Source organism: Carcharhinus amblyrhynchos, chromosome 9 (genome assembly GCF_965287045.1).
Source record: "Carcharhinus amblyrhynchos chromosome 9, sCarAmb.v2.hapA, whole genome shotgun sequence".
NCBI lineage: Eukaryota > Metazoa > Chordata > Chondrichthyes > Carcharhiniformes > Carcharhinidae > Carcharhinus > Carcharhinus amblyrhynchos.
In genome coordinates, this window is record NC_137332.1 from 108,306,056 (window position 1) to 108,324,683 (window position 18,628).

The 18,628-nt window shown below is 45.7% G+C and overlaps 1 long non-coding RNA gene across 1 annotated transcript; it reads left to right on the top strand.

Annotated features, from left to right (window-relative positions):
* Nucleotides 1-10,437: 10,437 nt before the first annotated feature.
* Nucleotides 10,438-15,252, top strand: LOC145348533 (uncharacterized). The gene is made up of 2 exons (XR_013887950.1): nucleotides 10,438-10,676; nucleotides 14,949-15,252. It is a non-coding gene; the product is annotated as an uncharacterized LOC145348533 (long non-coding RNA).
* The last annotated feature ends 3,376 nt before the right edge of the window (nucleotides 15,253-18,628 follow it).

Genomic DNA, 18,628 nt, shown 5'->3' on the forward strand with positions numbered 1-18,628 from the left:
AGTTGATCTTTCTCTACATCCTAGCTATGACTGGAACACTACATTCTGTACTCTCTCTTTTCCTTCTCCATGAACGGTATGCTTTGTCTGTATAGTGCGCAAGAAACAGTACTTTTCACTGTATGTTAATACATGTGACAATACTAAATCAAATCAAGTCAAATCAAAAGAATGTTCCCGATGTTGGGGAAGTGCAGAACTAGGGGGCCACAGTCTAACAATAAGGGGTAAACCATTCAGGACTGACTGAGGAAGAAACTTCTTCACTCAGAGAGTTGTGAACCTGCAGAATTCTCTACAACAGAAAGCTGTTGGGTCCAGTTCATTTGAGCCTCTGGGTTGCAGTTCAGTAAAGGAGACAGGAATCTGCTTCTTCATAAACTACCTTTATTTGTTTGATCCAACTCCACATACAATTCTCCGCCAACACCCAGTGCCACCTATAGCCCATTTATACATCAGTGACTGCTATTGAACAATTGACATCAAATTAGGACTTAATTGGAAGGTATGTTAATCCGTTACTAACATGTTCAAGAGGGAGCTGAACGTGGTCCTTGCAGTTGAAGGGGTCAAGGGGTATGGAGAGAAAGTGAGAGTGGGATACTGAAAGTGCATGATCAGCTATGATCATATTGAACAGTGGCACAGGATCGAAGGGCTGAATGGCCTCCTCCTGTGCCTATTTTCTACATTTCTATGTTGCATATGGAGTGGGAAGATAGCTAAGGGTGCATAATTAGTCTCTGATTTCCAAGGCTCCACCTGATATTTTCTTCAGGGCAAGTTTGGATGGTTCTCTCTGTTTGATATTGCATGGTAAGGCACAGTGCTAAGATCATAAAATCATAGAAATTATACAATCCCTACAGTGCATATGGAGGCCATTTGGCCCATTGAGACTGCACTGACTACAAACCCACCCAGGCAAGCCCTATCTTTGTAACCCCGTGACAATAAGGAGCAATCCCACCCAGACCTGTTCCCTGTAACCCTAAGTATTTACCCCATTAATACTCCTAACCTACATATCTCAGGACACTAAGGGGCAATTTAGCATGGCCAATCCACCTAACCTACACATCTTTGGACTGTGGGAGGAAACTGGAGCACCCGGAGGAAACACACACAGACACCGGGGGGGGCATGTGCAAACACCACACAGACAGTGGTCAAAGGCTGGAATTGAATAGTGCTAACCACTGTGCCATCGTGCCACTCTGTGCCACAGCATACACTGCCACCCAGCTGAGTGTCATCTCCAAATTTGGAGATATGTTTAATACCATTGAGAGCGGTGACGTTTTGAAATTTAGCACTTGCGAATACCGTTCCACTATCTGATACCATGACCATGGGTATCCCATGAGTTGAAAAGCAGTGGCATAATCTTTCGATGGCAGCATGTGAATGTAGCGATTTCACCTGAGGTATCTCCATCCATTTATAGTGTCCACCAATCATGAGCAAAAATATTTTGTCCAGGAATGAACCAACATAATTAATATGGATTCATGCCAGGCTATTGCCAAGTGTGCAGTTGGCATTGTTGGCAGTGCTTGGCTAGCTTCTCGATTTCAACATCAATACCAGGTCACCACTTGTAACTCCTCGCAAGCAACTTCATGGTCGAGATGCCAGGATGAGGGCTGTGTAACTCAGTTGGGAGCAGCTCCCTACCTGCTAGAGCAATGATTACCCATTCTCCAGAGTAGGTTGCCACCCTGACAACTCAATTCGATTTTGCAGATTTAATCTTCTCAGAAATTGGTTCATTTACCAGTCAAATAATTATTTTGTCTCTCTCTTCGGAGGGAAGCGGATTTCAATTTGTCCAGTTCCTGATCTGCTTCATGCAGACAGGCAATGTGTCCAAAAACTTTATGCCATGATGATTTCCTGTGATACTGGAGGACAACATGATACTTTCTTGCAAGGGTATCTGCATTCATTATGTGAGTCCCAAGTTGGTGTCTGAAAACTTGTGGTCGGTGCAGACTCGATAGGCCATTTGGCTTCCTTCTGCACTGTAGGATTCTATGATTCTGTATTCACAAGCAGACAGAATCAAAGCCCATCTGTGAATTCTTGCTGAGGCTATCTGTGGGACAGCCATGTCGCAGTCCGAAAGACGTGCTGATTAGGTGCATTGGCCATGCTAAATTCTCCCTCAGTGTACCCAAACAGGAGTGTGGGAACTAGGGGATTTTCACAGTAACAGTGTTAACATAAGCCTACTTGTGAAATAAATAACTAAAAAAAATTATTTGAAAAAATCCGAGAATGGTTGTGGTCAGAGGCGGTAGTAAAGTGTCTATTGTGAAAGTACATGTGGAATTTCTTGACGCCAAATTGACGGTGCTTCCTTTTTGATTTGCAAGCAGCCACTTTTTGGCTTCAAAATGTTCTTGACACAAATCCTATCAGACTTTCAGAGCTGTTGTCCATCTCTTAGGACAGCACCAAATAAACGCCATGTAGAGAGGCATTGCAGATCAATATTAAACAGGCTTTAGGAATGCAGCCTTTGCTTCACTCTGCTGGGAGCAATCACAAACCAATCAAACAACAGTTCTTTGAGTCAGAGCATTCCTTTAACAATTCAGCCTGAGGAAAAACAATGAAAACATGATGTCAAGCATCTGGCCCACATGCAAATTCTCCCACTGCCACACACACACACACACACACACACAAACATTCACTCACTCACACACACACAAACACGCACATACACTCACACACACACACACATACACACTCTCATACACACACTCACAGTCACAGACATACACTCAAACACACACACTCAGTCACACGCACACAGTCACACACACACACATAAGAACATAAGAAATAGGAGCAGGAGTAGGCCATCTAGCCCTTCGAGCCTGCCCTGCCATTCAGTAAGATCATGGCTGATCTGAAGTGGCTCAGTTCCACTTTCCCGCTTTCTCCCCATAACCCTTAATTCCCTTGTCTGTCAAAAACCAATCTACCCATGACTTAAACATATTTAACGAGGTAGCCTCCACCACTTCAACGGGCAGAGAATTCCAGGGATTCACCACCCTTTGAGTGAAGAAGTTCCTCCTCAACTCCGTTCTAAACTGTCCCCCCCTTATCTTGAGGCTGTGCCCTCTAGTCCTGCTATCCTTTCTAAGTGGGAAGAATCTCTCTACCTCTACCCTATCCATCCCTTTCATTATCTTATATGTCTCAATGAGAACTCCCCTCATCCTTCTAAACTCTAACGAGTACAAGCCCAGTCTATTCAGCCTCTCCTCATAGTGGGTTGATGGGTTTTTGATAAGCGAGGGGATTAAGGGTTATGGGGAGAGGGCGGGAAAGTGGAACTGAGCCACGACTGACTCTGAACAAAGAAATGACTGCAACCAGGGAATGCCAAATGCGTGGCCTCAGTTTGTTTTGATATGGTTGACTTTGCACAGCCTGAGTGAGACATGATTAACACCAGGAAAGCCTGTCTTAACAAAGTTGACACCGTACAACATGAGATAACATACAAGACATTAGATAAAGTTGGGGAGGAGGGAGTCACAGAATTTGTTTATTACAGGAAACGAGACATAAAGGAGTCACAGAACCAAGATTGGGGATGAGGGAGTCACGGAATTTGTTTTGTTCAATGAACCACTGCTTGTACTACTAAAATCATGTAAGCTGATAAGAAAATATGTAATTATTGAATTGATTCTTGTAGTGGGTGCAGTCTTGGGATAGAATCAGCAGTTAGTGCAGACTGCTCTCTGTTTCCAAGATTTGGCCATATACTGCATGCAGTCTTGTGATAATAAAAACTAGTTGATCTCTAGAAAAGCAAACTTTGTTAAGTTTAATTCTCACAACTCGGGAAGCGCTTTATCTGAATGCACGAAGCATTCGGAATAAAGTGGATGAGCTGGTGGCGCAGATCGACACAAATGGATACGATCTGGTGGCCATTACAGAGACGTGGCTGCAAGGTGACAGGGACTGAGAGATGAATGTACAGGGCTATCAAGTGTTTAGGAAGGATAGGCTGGAGGAAAGAGGGGGTGGCGTAGCTCTGCTGATTAAGGATAGTATCAAGGTGGTAGCAAGGGATGATATCGGAGCCAAAGAGCAGAAAGTGGAATCGTTGTGGGTGGAGATTAGGAACAGCAAAGGGAGGAAGACGCTGGTGGGTGTCGTCTATAGGCCCCCAAATAATGATCTGGAGGTGGGGCGGGCTGTTAACGCGCAAATAAGTGCGGCGTGCAGGAATGGGACGGCAGTAGTTATGGGAGATTTCAATCTGCATATTGATTGGTTGACCCATGTTGGACGAGGTGGGCTCGAGGAGGAGTTCTTGGAATGCTGCCGGGATCACTTCCTTGAACAGTGTGTGTTGGAGCCGACGAGAGAGCGAGCTATCTTGGATCTGGTGCTATGTAATGAGGCGGGTAGAATTAGGGACCTTGCGGTGAAGGATCCTCTTGGAGAGAGTGATCATTGCATGGTGGAGTTTCTGTTGCAGATGGAGGAGGAGAAAGTGGGTTCCCGGACACGCGTCCTTTGTTTGAATAGAGGGGAGTATGGTAGGATGAGAGAAGAATTGGCGAATGTGGACTGGGGGAGCGCGTTGGAAGGTAGGTCTGCTGAGGAGCAGTGGAGGATCTTTAAGGAGATCTTTCTTGGTGCTCAGCAGAAATTTATTCCGATGGTCAAAAAGGACAGTAGGAGGAGAGGTAATAAGCCGTGGATAACGAAGGAGGTGAAGGAAAGTGTTAAATTAAAAGCGGAGGAATTTAGAGTAGCTAAGAGCAGTGGGCGAGAAGAGGATTGGGAAAGGTTTAAATGTCAACAAAGATTGACAAAGAAGTTGATAAAGGAGGGTAGGAGAAGCTATGAAGCTGGGCTAGCACTTAATATAAAAAAGGATAGCAAGAGTTTTTATAAATATATAAAAAGGAAGAGGCTGGCTAGGGTGAACGTTGGTCCTTTAGAGGATGAGAAAGGGGACCTAGTGGTAGGGGATGGGGAAATGGCTAAGGTCTTGAATAACTTTTTTGTTTCTGTCTTCACGGAGGAGGACGTGAATAATTTGCCGGGTGTTAGCGATGGAAAGGTGGTAGGACTGGAGGGTCTTAATGACATTACTGTTACTAGAGAGGTGGTGCTCGACAGACTGGAGGGGCTGATTGTGGACAAGTCGCCAGGACCGGATGGAATGCATCCGAGGGTTCTGAAAGAAATGGCGGAGGTTGTAGTGGATGCCTTGGTGGTTATTTTCCAGACGTCGCTGGATTCCGGGGAAGTGCCGGAAGATTGGAAAACGGCTAATGTTACGCCGTTGTTTAACAAGGGTGCCAGGCAAAAGGCGGGGAATTATAGGCCGGTTAGTTTAACGTCTGTGGTAGGTAAAATGTTAGAATCCGTCATTAAGGAGGAAATTGCGAGGCATCTTGAAGGGAATTGCTTGATAGGGCAGACGCAACACGGTTTCAATAAAGGGAAGTTGTGTCTGACAAATTTACTGGAATTCTATGAGGATGTGTCTAGGGCAGTGGATAGAGGAGAGCCGGTGGATGTGGTCTTTCTGGATTTTCAGAAGGCGTTTGACAAGGTACCTCACAAGAGGTTATTGCAGAAGGTCAGGGGACATGGAGTTGGGGGTAGGGTGTTAGCGTGGATAGAGGATTGGTTGTCAAATAGGAGGCAGAGAGTGGGGGTCAATGGGTGCTATTCGGATTGGCGGTTGGTGACTAGTGGGGTGCCCCAGGGGTCGGTGCTGGGGCCTCAGCTTTTTACCATTTATATAGATGATCTGGAGGAGGGAACCGAGTGCAGGGTGTCGAAATTTGCTGATGACACCAAGATTGGGGGAACGGCAAATTGTGCGGAGGGTGTGGAGAGTCTGCAGAAGGATCTAGATAGGCTGGGCGAATGGGCCAGGAAATGGCAAATGGAATTTAATGTTGGCAAGTGTGAGGTGGTCCACTTTGGTAGGAAAAATGGTAGGAAGGACTATTACTTACGAGGCGAAAAACTGCAGCAGGCGACGGTGCAGAGGGACCGCGGGGTCCTTGTGCATGAGTCGCAAAAACCCAGCTTGCAGGTGCAGCAGGTGGTCAGGAAGGCGAATGGGATGCTGGCCTTCATAGCGAGAGGGATTGAATATAAAAGTAGGGAGGTCTTGCTGCAGCTGTATAGGGCATTGGTGAGGCCGCAGCTGGAGTACTGTGTGCAGTTTTGGGCGCCGCACCTGTGCAAGGATATTTTGGCCCTGGAGGGAGTGCAGAGGAGGTTTACTAGGCTGATACCGGAGTTGAGGGGATTGAGCTATGAGGAGAGGCTGAATAAACTAGGCTTGTACTCGTTAGAGTTTAGAAGAATGAGGGGAGATCTCATTGAGACGTATAAGATGATGAATGGGATGGATAGGATAGAGGTGGAGAGACTCTTCCCGCTCAAAAAAGACAGTAGGACTAGGGGGCACAGCCTCAAGATAAAGGGGAGGCGGTTTAGAATGGAGTTGAGGAGGAACTTCTTCACTCAAAGGGTGGTGAATCTCTGGAATTCTCTGCCCGTTGAAGTGGTGGAGGCTGCCTCGCTAAATATTTTTAAGAAGCGGGTTGATGGGTTCTTGATAAGAGAGGGGATTAAGGGTTATGGGGAGAGGGCGGGAAAGTGGAACTGAGCCACGACAGATCAGCCATGATCTTATTGAATGGCGGGGCAGGCTCGAAGGGCTAGATGGCCTACTCCTGCTCCTATTTCTTATGTTCTTATGTTCTTATGAAACAAGAAATTCTCCAGTACCAGAACTGTGCCGCCTGTGAAGCCGGCCTAGATCATAATGAATGGTGGGGCAGGCTGGAAGGGCTAGTGGCTTCCTCCTGCTTCTATTTCTTGTGCTCTTGCGAGAGAGTCCAGCTTTCAGTCTGTTTCCTTCACTGAAAATCTTCTTGCAATCTCTCTCCGGTGCTTTGTTAAAACATTTCTTAAGAGGCCTCGCTGGTGTTATTTTCCAGAGAAATTTGATCATCATTTCTGCTGCAGACAGTGTGTTGTGATGTCTCGACCTGGAAAGATATATTAGTATTGGAGGCAGCCCAAAGGATGCATTAGCCTCGGAGGCAGGTGTAGGCGGCAGTATAGGTTAGCACTGCTCCCTCACAGTGCCAGAGATCCGGGTTTGATTCACGGCTTGGGTCACTGTCTGTGTGGAACTTGCATGTTCTCCCTGTGTCTGCGTGGGTTTCCACTGGGTGCTCCAGTTAACTCCCACATTCCAAATATGTGTGGATTAGGTGGATTGGCCATGCTAAATTGCCTCTTTGTAATGGAGGGAGGGGGAGCTTGTTAGAGTAAAAGAATGAGTGGAATTGTGGTTGGTACAGACTTGATGGGCCGAATGGCCTCCTTCTGCACTGTGGAATTCTATGATTCAAAGGAGATTTAGCAGACTAATTCCTGGGATAAGAATGTTGTCCTCTCAAGAGAAACTAAATAGTCTGTCTTAATTCCTGTATTAGGGTAATAGCACAGAAGTCAACAGGAGATGGGGTCTTTCATACTCCACAAGGGATTTGCAAGTCCTTTCACCTCATATGTGAGGAATGTGGGTTCTATTTTTGGCTAGCTGACAATCTGAATTTATTTGGAATTACATTGGAACATTGCAAAAGATAGTTACTGAAATTGCTTGCTGTCAGGCGACTTGTGGCCATCATCTTTAGTCAGTATCTTTTTTTGTCTTTAAAAAATCCTTTTTAAATAGTTCGGTATGTTTGGTCAACTAGTGAAATTACAGACTGATATCACTCCTGTACATAAGAACTAGGAGCAGAAGTAGGCCGTCTGACCCCTCAAGCCTGCTCCACCATTCAATAAGATCATGGCTGATCTTTTTGTGGGCTCAGCTGTCCTTACCCACCCAGTCACCATAACCCTTAATTTCTTTACTGTTCAAAAACGTATCTATCCTTGCCTTAAAAACATTTAAGCCTCAACTGCTTCACTGGGCAGGGAATTCCACAGATTCACAACCCTTTGGGTGAAGAGGTTTCTCCTCAACTCATTACAAGTCAGATCATTGTGACAAACCCCATTCATTGTTCCACACCAAGGGCTGCTGAAGAAAAGTTGAAAAAAAAGTTGTTCCTGTTACAGTGATGGATTCAGAAATGAAAGCAAGTGTCATTCAGCACATATGAATAGATATTCCCTGTGCTGACTGGCAACTTTTTCTCAAAGGAAATCACATTTACAAACAGCTTACAAAGAGATATTGATAGGTTAAGTAAGTGGGCAAAAAAATTGGTAAATGGAATATAATGTAGGAAAAAATGTGAGGTTGTTCACTTTGTGAGGGAGAACAAAAGGACAGAGTATTATTTAAATGGAGAAAAACTGCAGAAAGCAGTAACATAAAGGGACTTAGGGGTATTTGTGCACAAATCACAGAAAGCTAGCAAAGTAGAAGTGGCAACACAGGTAGCTCAGGTGATTGAGAAAGCAGATAGCATGTCTCTCTTCATCAGCTGGGGCATTAATTACAAGAACTGGCAAATCATGTTGCTGCTATATGAAACCTTGGGTAGGCCGCATTTGGGGTTCTCACTAACTGTCCTGTGCAGTTCTAGTCGCCACACTACTAGAGGATGTCGATGCTTTGGAGAGAATGCAAAGAAGGTTCACCGGGATATTGCCTGATCTGGAGGGTGTTGGCTAATGAGAAGAGGTGGGGTGGTGATGGCTTAGTTGTATTATCGGTAGACTATCAATCCACTAAGAAGTCTCACAACTCCAGGCTAAAGTCCAACAGGTTTATTTGGAATCACAAGCTTTCGGAGTGCTGCTCCTTCCTCAGGTGAGTGGTGTTTTCACTTTCTGAATCCAACCGCATGTCACCTCTGGCATCTTCACAATGCCAGCTCCATGAAAGAAACCTTTATCCTAGGGCAGCACAGTGGTTAGCACTGCTGCTTCAGAGCGCCAGGGATCTGGGTTCAATTCTGGCCTTGGGTGACTTGAGTTTGCATGTTCTCCCCATGTCTGCATGGGTTTCCTCCAGGTGCTCCAGTTTCCTCCCATACTCCAAAGATGTGTGGATTAGGTGGATTGGCTAGGATAAATTGTCCCTTAGTGTCAAGGGGATTAGCAGGGTAAATACATGGGGTTATGGGGATGGGGCCCGGCTGGGATTGTTGTTGGAGCAGGCTTGATGGGCCTCCTTCTGTACTGTTGGGATTCTGTGGTTCTATGATATTCTAACAAAGCTGCCCCTTTAAAGTAAAAATGGGAAACACACGTGAATCACAATCCCATCCCCATAACCCCATGCATTTACAGTAGCTAGTCCCTATAACACAAAGGGGCAATTTAACAAGGCCAATCCACCTAACCCACACATCTTCAGACTGTGGCAGGAAACCGGAGCACCCGGAAGAAACCCACGCAGACATGGGGAGAAAACTCCACGCAGACAGTGACCCAAGCCGGGAATCGAACCCGGGTCCCTGATGCTGTGAGACAGCAGTGCCATCCACTGTGCCACCTGGGGGTGCTGTAAAGTTGTGAATTTCACAGTTCTCAGATCATCAACTTGTTATCATTTATTAGTGTCACAAGTAGGCTTACATTAACACTGCAATGAAGTCACTGTGAAAATCCCCTAGCCACCACACTCCGGCGCCTGTTCGGGTACACTGAGGGAGAATTTTAGCACGGCCAAACTTGGGCAGGGCCATAAAATCCCAGCCGAGGAGATTTCCGTTTTTGGACTCCCACTGTGTCGATTCTGTGGCGAGCAAGGTGGTCGAGTTCCAGCCAACTGGGGAAGAAAAGAACAGCCCCTCAAAAGGGATAATGCAGAAGAGAAACAGAATTTCAAAACTTCAAATCATAATGTTATCAAAGGGCTCAATAAACTACAGGACAGCACAGAGTCATTGAGCAGAGATGCATAGCCAAGTTTTGCACACATGAGGATGGCCTCAACGGGGATCTTGAGTGCACCTCACACTACCTGTAATCCCCATGACTTGCCTGGACTTGCAACATCTCACTAACTGTCCTGGCTGGAGACAATACACATCTCTTTAACCTGTGCTTAACCCTCTCTCCACTCACATTGTCTGTATCTTTACGACTTAATCAGCTGTAAAGAATTGCACTCCAACCATTATTTTGAATTTGTGTCTTTATATGCCCTGTTGTTCTTGCGGATCAAACCAAGTAAACAAACTTAAATTACGGTCGGACAAAGAGAAAGGGGGCGGCTCCCCAAAAGGAGGGGGAACGGCCCGAACGGAAACAAAAAGTTCAAAGGAAACTTAAGACGAGAGACTTCCTACTGTGTTCACCCCAGTCCAACGCCGGCATCTCCACATCAGTAAATCACCCCAGTTCTCTCCGCTCATTCGGGGTTTCACATTCACGTTCACTTAGTCATCAACTTGATTGGAGCTAGAATTGCGCAAGGAGTTTCCTGCAGGAACTGTTAAGTTTTACTTGCAGGCTGCCGAGGAATAAAAGCCAAGCTTGAACAGTGCTCGCAATGATGATTGCTCTGCTGTTTCCGGGGTATCTCCTCTGGCGATAAACCGGCTTCATGGAGAACGGATTCACTTCCTCGTTTCTCCCCTTCGTCTTTCTCGGCCTCTTTCTCCCGACCCTGGATACTGAAGGTGAGTTATTGACTGGGATAGGGGCTAAAAGGCGGACGGCGCACATCAGGAATTCCTGCCGAGTCTGGGGAATCGCGAATGGGAGCCGGTGTCCGGAGTTGGGCAAGTCAGAACAACTCAACCTGGATGGAGCGCTAGCACTGATAACAGTAGGGACTGTGTGTGTAGGGGACTCCGGGGAGTGGGGATTGTCACTGTGCGTGTAGGGGACTCCGGGGAGTGGGGATTGTCACTGTACGTGTAGGGGACTCCGGGGAGTGGGGATTGTCACTGTGCGTGTAGGGGACTCCGGGGAGTGGGGATTGTCACTGTGCGTGTAGGGCACTCCGGGGAGTGGGGATTGTCACTGTGTGTGTAGGGCACTCCGGGGAGTGGGGATTGTCACTGTACGTGTAGGGGACTCCGGGGAGTGGGGATTGTCACTGTACGTGTAGGGGACTCCGGGGAGTGGGGATTGTCACTGTGCGTGTAGGGGACTCCGGGGAGTGGGGATTGTCACTGTGCGTGTAGGGCACTCCGGGGAGTGGGGATTGTCACTGTGCGTGTAGGGCACTCCGGGGAGTGGGGATTGTCACTGTGTGTGTAGGGCACTCCGGGGAGTGGGGATTGTCACTGTGCGTGTAGGGCACTCCGGGGAGTGGGGATTGTCACTGTGCGTGTAGGGCACTCCGGGGAGTGGGGATTGTCACTGTACGTGTAGGGGACTCCGGGGAGTGGGGATTGTCACTGTGCGTGTAGGGGACTCCGGGGAGTGGGGATTGTCACTGTGCGTGTAGGGGACTCCGGGGAGTGGGGATTGTCACTGTACGTGTAGGGGACTCCGGGGAGTGGGGATTGTCACTGTACGTGTAGGGGACTCCGGGGAGTGGGGATTGTCACGGTGCGTGGAGGGCACTCCGGGGAATATTTCAGCTCACCCATGCCTGCCACAAGACCATTTTGTCATTTACTGTGTTGGGATTTGAAGCAAGGGCTCCAAAGCATTGCTGTAGGTTTGTGGTTTACCAGTAGGCACCTGGCTCTGTGTCCTGATTAACTTTATTTCTGCTTTTAATGGATTAAGTCAGACTGTGAATGGTATTCCAGTTTCTCCCTTTGGCATGCTGGAACCAACACCCTTGTCAGTAAAATAACCTTGGTACATCATCATGCTGGTGGGGGGAGGGGGAGAGAAACAGACTATTACATGGGAGCACACATACTGTACAGGGCAGTGATGCACAAACCAGGCTAGTGAGTGGGCCTCCTTGATCTCCAGTGGGCCGCAAGATTGAAATTGTCATAGAATGTCTACAGTACAGAAGAAGGCCATTCTGCCCATCAAGTCTGCACCAACTGCAATCCCACCCAGGTCCCATTCCTGCAACCCCACACGCTTACCCTGCTAATCCCCCTGACAGTAAGGGTCAAATTAGCATGGCCAATCAACCTAACCAGAACATCTTTGGACTGTGGGAAGAAACTGGACCACCAGGAGGAAACCTGATATGGAGAGAATTTGCAAACTTTACGCAGACAGTGACCCAAGGCTGGAATTGAACCTGGGTCCCTGGTGCTGAGGCAGCAGTACTAACCACTGAGCAGCCCCACAGCAAGAGACAAATTGGGCTTGTTCACTAACCATGATCCCATGAATAAGATTGAATACCTTTAATAAATGTCAAATATTTCATAATGAGTTATTGAAAATACTTAGTTTTATTCATGTATTAATCATTATCATCAATAAAGGTAAAGTCACCAAAGTCCAGATGGCAATAAACTGCCCTTTGATGCTGAAAACTCAAAATAAGGACAAAAATCATTGGAAAATCTCAGCAGATCTGACAGCAACTGGATGGGTCAGAGTTAATAGAACTAATATTTCAAGGTTTCAGATGACTCCTCTGGCTGTGGCTTGTCTAGCCTGTGGGATAGCTCTCCTAAATTTGACGCAAGCTATCAGATGTAAGGAAGAAGGCCTTTACAGGATTATCAGGCCTGCGTTTGGCATTGCCGTTTCCTCTTTTTTAGTTTATTTATTTGAATCATAGAAACCCTACAGTGCAGAAGGAGGCCATTCAGCCCATTAAGTCTGCACCAACCACAGTCTCTACATATTTACCCTTCAATCCCTCTAACCTACGCATCTCACGACTCTAAGGGGCAATTTTTTTTAGCATGGCCAACCAACCTAACCCACACATCTTTGGACTGAAAGGAAACCGGAGCACCTGGAGGAAACCCACACAGACACGAAGAGAATGTGCAAACTCCACACAGACAGTGACCCGAGCCAGGAATCAAACCCAGGTCCCTGGAGCTGTGAAGCAGCAGTGCTAACCACTGTGCTACCGTGCTGCCCTTTTTTGGTGTTACAAATAGGCTTGCATTAACACTGCAATGAAGTTACTGTGAAATTCCCCTAGTCGCCACACTCCAGCGCCTGTTGGGATACACTGAGGGAGAATTTAGCGTGGCCAATGGTTAGTTTATTTATTAGTGTCACAAGTAAGCTTACATTAACACTGCAATGAAGTGACTGAAATTCCGAGTCGCCACATTCTGGTGTCAGTTGAGGTACACTAAGGGAGAATTTAGCATGGCCAATCTCCACGTCTTTCAGACTGTGGGGAAGAAACTGGAGCACCCGGAGAAAACCCACGAACACACAAGGAAAACATGCAAACTCCACACAGATAGTGACTCAAACTGGGAATCGAACCGGGGTCCCTGGCACTGTGAGGCAGCAGTGCTAACCAATGTGCCACTTGTCGTTTGGTGCCAGATTATCTGTCAAGTTTTATTCCTTACAGACTATCTAATGGTTTGATACAATTGAGCGGCTTGCTAGAGCATTCAGTGGGTATTTAATTTTTAATTCATTTGTGGGACATGAGTGTCATTGGCTGGCCAGTATTTACTGCCCATCCCTAGCTACGCTTGTTCAGGGGACAGTTGAGAGTCAACCACATTGCTGTGGCTCTGGAGTCACATGTAAGCCAGACCAGGTAAGGATGGCAGATTTCCCTCCCGAAAGGACATTAGTGAACCAGATGGGTTTTTCCTGACAATCAACAATGGTTTCATGTCCATCAATAGATTCCTACTCCCAGATTTTTTTAATGGAATTCAAATTCTGCCATCTGCCATGGGATTTGAACCCAGGTCCCCAGAACATTAGCTGAGTTTTTGAGTTAATAGTCTAGCGATAATACCACCAGGTCATTGCCTCCCCAACAATTGACAATGGTTTCATGGTCCAGAATTTCATTGAATTCAAATTCCACCATCTGACCTCGAGCCCAGGTCTCCAGAGCGTTGCCCTGGTTCTCTGGATTACTAGTCCAGCAGTAATACCACGACAGTACCATGTCTCCATGTGGGGCTCTTGCTAAAGGTAAGCTGTTCAGACTAGTTAGCAACATCCTGTTACTGTTTGTAAGGTATGATTCCATGAGTAGGCTATGTTCCAGAGAGCACCATCACCATCCCTAGGTATGTCCTGTCCCACTGATAGGACAGTCGCACGTGAAGGTAATAGTATAGTGATTTTTAAAAAAAATTTATTATTGTAAGACACGGACGTCGCTGGCTGGCCAGCATTTATTGCCCATCCCTAGTTGCCCGAGGGCAGTTGAGAGTCAACTACATTGTTGTGGCTTTGGAGTGACATGTAGGCCAGACCGGGTAAGGATGGCAGATTTCCTTCCCTAAAGGACATTAGTGAACCAGATGGGTTTGTCTAACAATTGACAATGGTTTCATCAGTAGAATTAACACAGAAATCATAGAAACCCTACAGTGCAAAAGGAGGCTATTTGGCCCATTGAGCCTGCACTGACAACAATCCACACAGATCCATTCCCATAACCCCACATATTTATTCTGTTAATCCCCCGACACTAAGGCACAATTTATCATGGCCAATCCACCTAACCCACACGTCTTTGGACTCTGAATTCCAGATATTTTTCCAGTAGATTATTAATAACCAGATATATTTTTATTGAATTCAAATTCTACTATCTACTGTGGCGGGATTCGAACCTGGGTCTTCAGAACATTAGCTGAGTTTTTGGATTAATAGTCTAGTGATAATACCACTAGGTGATCACCTCCCCATAAATGTAAGTGAGCAGGATCTCTAGCCCCAGATATCTAAAGCATGAACTCTTAATGTTAGCTGCTTGTATCATCTATATTTTCACTTGCTAGAAATTTTCTTGATTGGCATTTGTCCTTCACTGGCACCATTTGAAATGACTAAATTTGTTCTTTTGTGTCAATCAGCTCAAAATAAAGTGCTTGGCGCTGTTGGCTCATCAATCTTACTGGATCCTGGTGTTGAAGCTGACTTTGACAACAGTAATGTTTTGTGGGAATTCACTGCCGACAGTAAGGACCCCGTGACTATTTTGGATCACAACCCAAATCGGCACATCTGGAAATCAAATGATCAGTTCAAATCTCGTTTATCTTTTAACAGAGCTAATGGCTCTCTGACACTAAACAGTGTAAAACCTACTGACCAAGGTGTCTACACCATCTCAGTAAACGCGGCAGTGATAAAAAGAATAAAATTGGTTGTTTTTGGTGAGTACTTTCATTAATTTTACATATTGAAGCTAATGTGGCTCAGTTTTTCACTACTTTAAAGGCAACATAGTACAGCTTAGCACTTTGATGCAACTTGGATGGGAGTGCTGGGAACTGGGTAATTAAGGGAGTTGAGGAAGGACAGGAAAGAGGCCCTCGTGTATTTAGACTTTAATAGTTTTCAGGAAGTGGCCTTACTATACTCCAGGAATCAGTGGTATAGGAACGGCACTTTATTGCACAAAATAATGTGAAACAAAACCATAAGCCTGTGGTAAACACAAACCGCTCCCAACCAGGACAAGGTAACAATTGACTCATTCAGGGGCCTACTTTATACTAGGCTTGGTATACAAAATCCAGCTGTGGCACTGTGGTCAGCACTGGTTGGCACAGTGGTTTGTACAGAGCCAGGAGCCTGGGTTCACTTCCTGGTTTGGGCCACAGTCTGTGTGGAGTTTGTACATTCTCTCTGTCTGTGTGGGTTTCCCCGGATGCTCTGCTTTTCTCCTACGGTCTAAAGATATGCGGGTTAGGTTGATTGGCCATGCTAAATTACCCTAGTGTCAGGGGGATTAGCAGGGTAAATATGAGGGGTTATGGGAATAGGGCCTGTGTGGATTGTGGTCGGTGCAGACTCGATGGGCCAAATGGCCACCTTCTGCACTGTAGGGATTCTATGAGTCTCTGAACTGGTGAGTTAATTACTGATCCCCATTCTTTTTCTTTGTTTAAATAAACTTACAGCAAAGGAACAGGCCCTTTGGCCTTCTAAGCCTGCACTGACTTGCTGCCTGTCAGAGTGAAAACCCCCTCACCTTCTGGGGATCATATCCCTCTTTCCTCATTCTAGTCATGTATTTGTCACGACGTCCCTTAAAAGTCATATTGTATCTGTTTCCAATAGCTCCTGAACTCACTACACTACTGAACTGATGAGTTAATTACAGATTCCCACTCTTTTTTTATTTAAGCAATTCAATTATACAATACAAATTAAATTATGCTTTCAAATTACAAACCAGAACACAATCTAACAATAAATTATGGATATAACACAATATCACCAATAAATGTGCCATCTTTAATACAACAGCACAAACCAATTGCAGCATAATAACAAACAGCTAGTGTGCATTACCCACATCCTGCCTTCCAAGACTGCTAAGAATTCACAACTGTAAAGCAGCAGGTTATAATATAAACACAACAGCTAACACGCCGTCCTTCAACCAATAAAACAATTCCCTTTCTATAAGAATGGGATTCATTGTTAATTATCTACAACTTTCCAGGGCTTTTCCCTTTGTGTTTTCCTTTTCTGAGGATTTCATCTCCCAGGGTTCTGCTCTTGGGGCTGCACCTTCCAGGAGTCACACCATGAAATAATAAATCAACAAACTACTAGAAACACGATGCGACAACTAATATACCCTTCTTGATACAATAACAAACATCTGTTACAAAACTCCCGATCCCCAGAGAGCTGATATTTGATCAGTCATATAGAGAGTTCAGCCTCTGATTTTCCCTGTGCAAGTCCTCAAGGTTGTCACATTTATGCTGCTACAGAAGAAAAAGCTAATTATTTGGTGATTTTGATTTATTATTGTCATATGTATTAACAGACAGTGAAAAGTATTGTTTCTTGCGAGCTATACAGACAAAGCATACTGTTCATAGAAAGGGAAAGGAGAGAGTGCAGAATGTAGTTTTACAGTCATAGTTAAGAGTGTAGAAAAACATCAACTTAATGCAAGATAAGTCCATTCAAAAGTTTGACAGCAGTCGGGAAGAAGCTGTTCTTGACTTGGTTGATACGTGACCTCAGACTTTTGTATCCTTTTCCCCGAAGGAAGAAGCTGGAAAAGAGAATGTCCGGGGTGCATGGGGTCCTTAACTATGATGCCTGCTTTGCCGAGGCAGCAGGAAGCGTGGACAGAGTCGATGGATGGGAAGCTAGTTTGTGCGGTGGATTGGGCTACTTGCACGACCTTTAGTAGTTTCTTGCGGTCTTGGGCAGAGCAGGAGCCATACCAAGCTGTGATACAACCAGAGAGCATTTGATAAGTGACTAACATTTATTTGATTCCACAGGTTTGAAACAGTCTAGCCACTGGTCACAAAGCTAATAAAATGTACATTTAAAAAATTAAACTATATAATTGAACAAAATAATCAAATAGTTAATTCAAGCACGTCAAGGATATCGGGATTGGTGACATGTCACAGCTGTAGCATGTGGGCATTCCTGGGTGCCAGTTTGAGAGCAAACACGTCCAAAATAATTGCTTGAATTTTGATTAGTATGAGCTGAACACTGAGCTACAGAAACTGTGATGCATTAAGGAGGGGGAATCTTACTGAGATTCTTTGTAACAGGAACCATTACGCTTCCTAGGACAGGTCTTCTGATTCAGTCAGTGGTCAGGGGGACAGGTATAGGGACTCAAAGTGCATGAGAACAGGAGCCTGAGCCCTTACAATGGTCCAACACGTTTATCTAGATACTATCATGGAATCACTCAAAAGGAGGCCATTCGGCCCATTGAGTCTGCACCGACCACATTCCTATCCCCATAATCCCATGCATTTACCCTAGCTAGCCCGCCTGACACTAAGGGGAATTTAGCATGGCCAAACCCACACCTAACCTGCATATCTTTGTAATGTGGGAGGAAACTGGAGCATCTGGAGGAAACCCATGCAGACAAGGGGAGAATGTACAAACTCCACACAGATGGTGACCCAAGCTGGGAATTGAACCCAGGCCCCTGGTGTTGTGAGACAGCCGTGTTTGCCACTGTGATGCCCTAAGGTTTTTTTTTAAAGTCTTTTTGTCAGCTAACTGGCCATCCCACCGTGTTACAGGAAACCAGGGGAAGCATAAAGGAATGTCATGATATTAGGGAATAATATAGTTAAAGAAATTGACACTCTTCTCTGCAGTGAAGAGTGTGCATCCAGGTGTCTGTCTTGCCTGCCCAGATGGACAGTAACTTGCAGTAGGAGGGACCCAGTTCCCCTTTCCGGCTGTTAGTTTAAATCTGGTGTGAATTCATGTTTAGCTGAGATTGTGCAGACTCCAGAAGATGCTGTCAGTTTCAATGGAGCAATAATGGTGACCGCTCACAATTTAAACTGCCATTAATATTTCAAAATCCAGCGGCGACATGGAGACACAGTGGTTAGCACTGCTGTCTCACAGCTTCAGGGACCTGAGTTCGATTCCCGGCTTGTAGAGACATATAAGATGGTGAAGCGTATAGATAAGATAGAAGCAGGGAAGTTGTTTCCACTGGCAGGTGAAACTAGAACTGGGGACGTGGCCCCAAAATATGGGGAAGCAGATTTAGGACTGAGTTGCAGAGGAA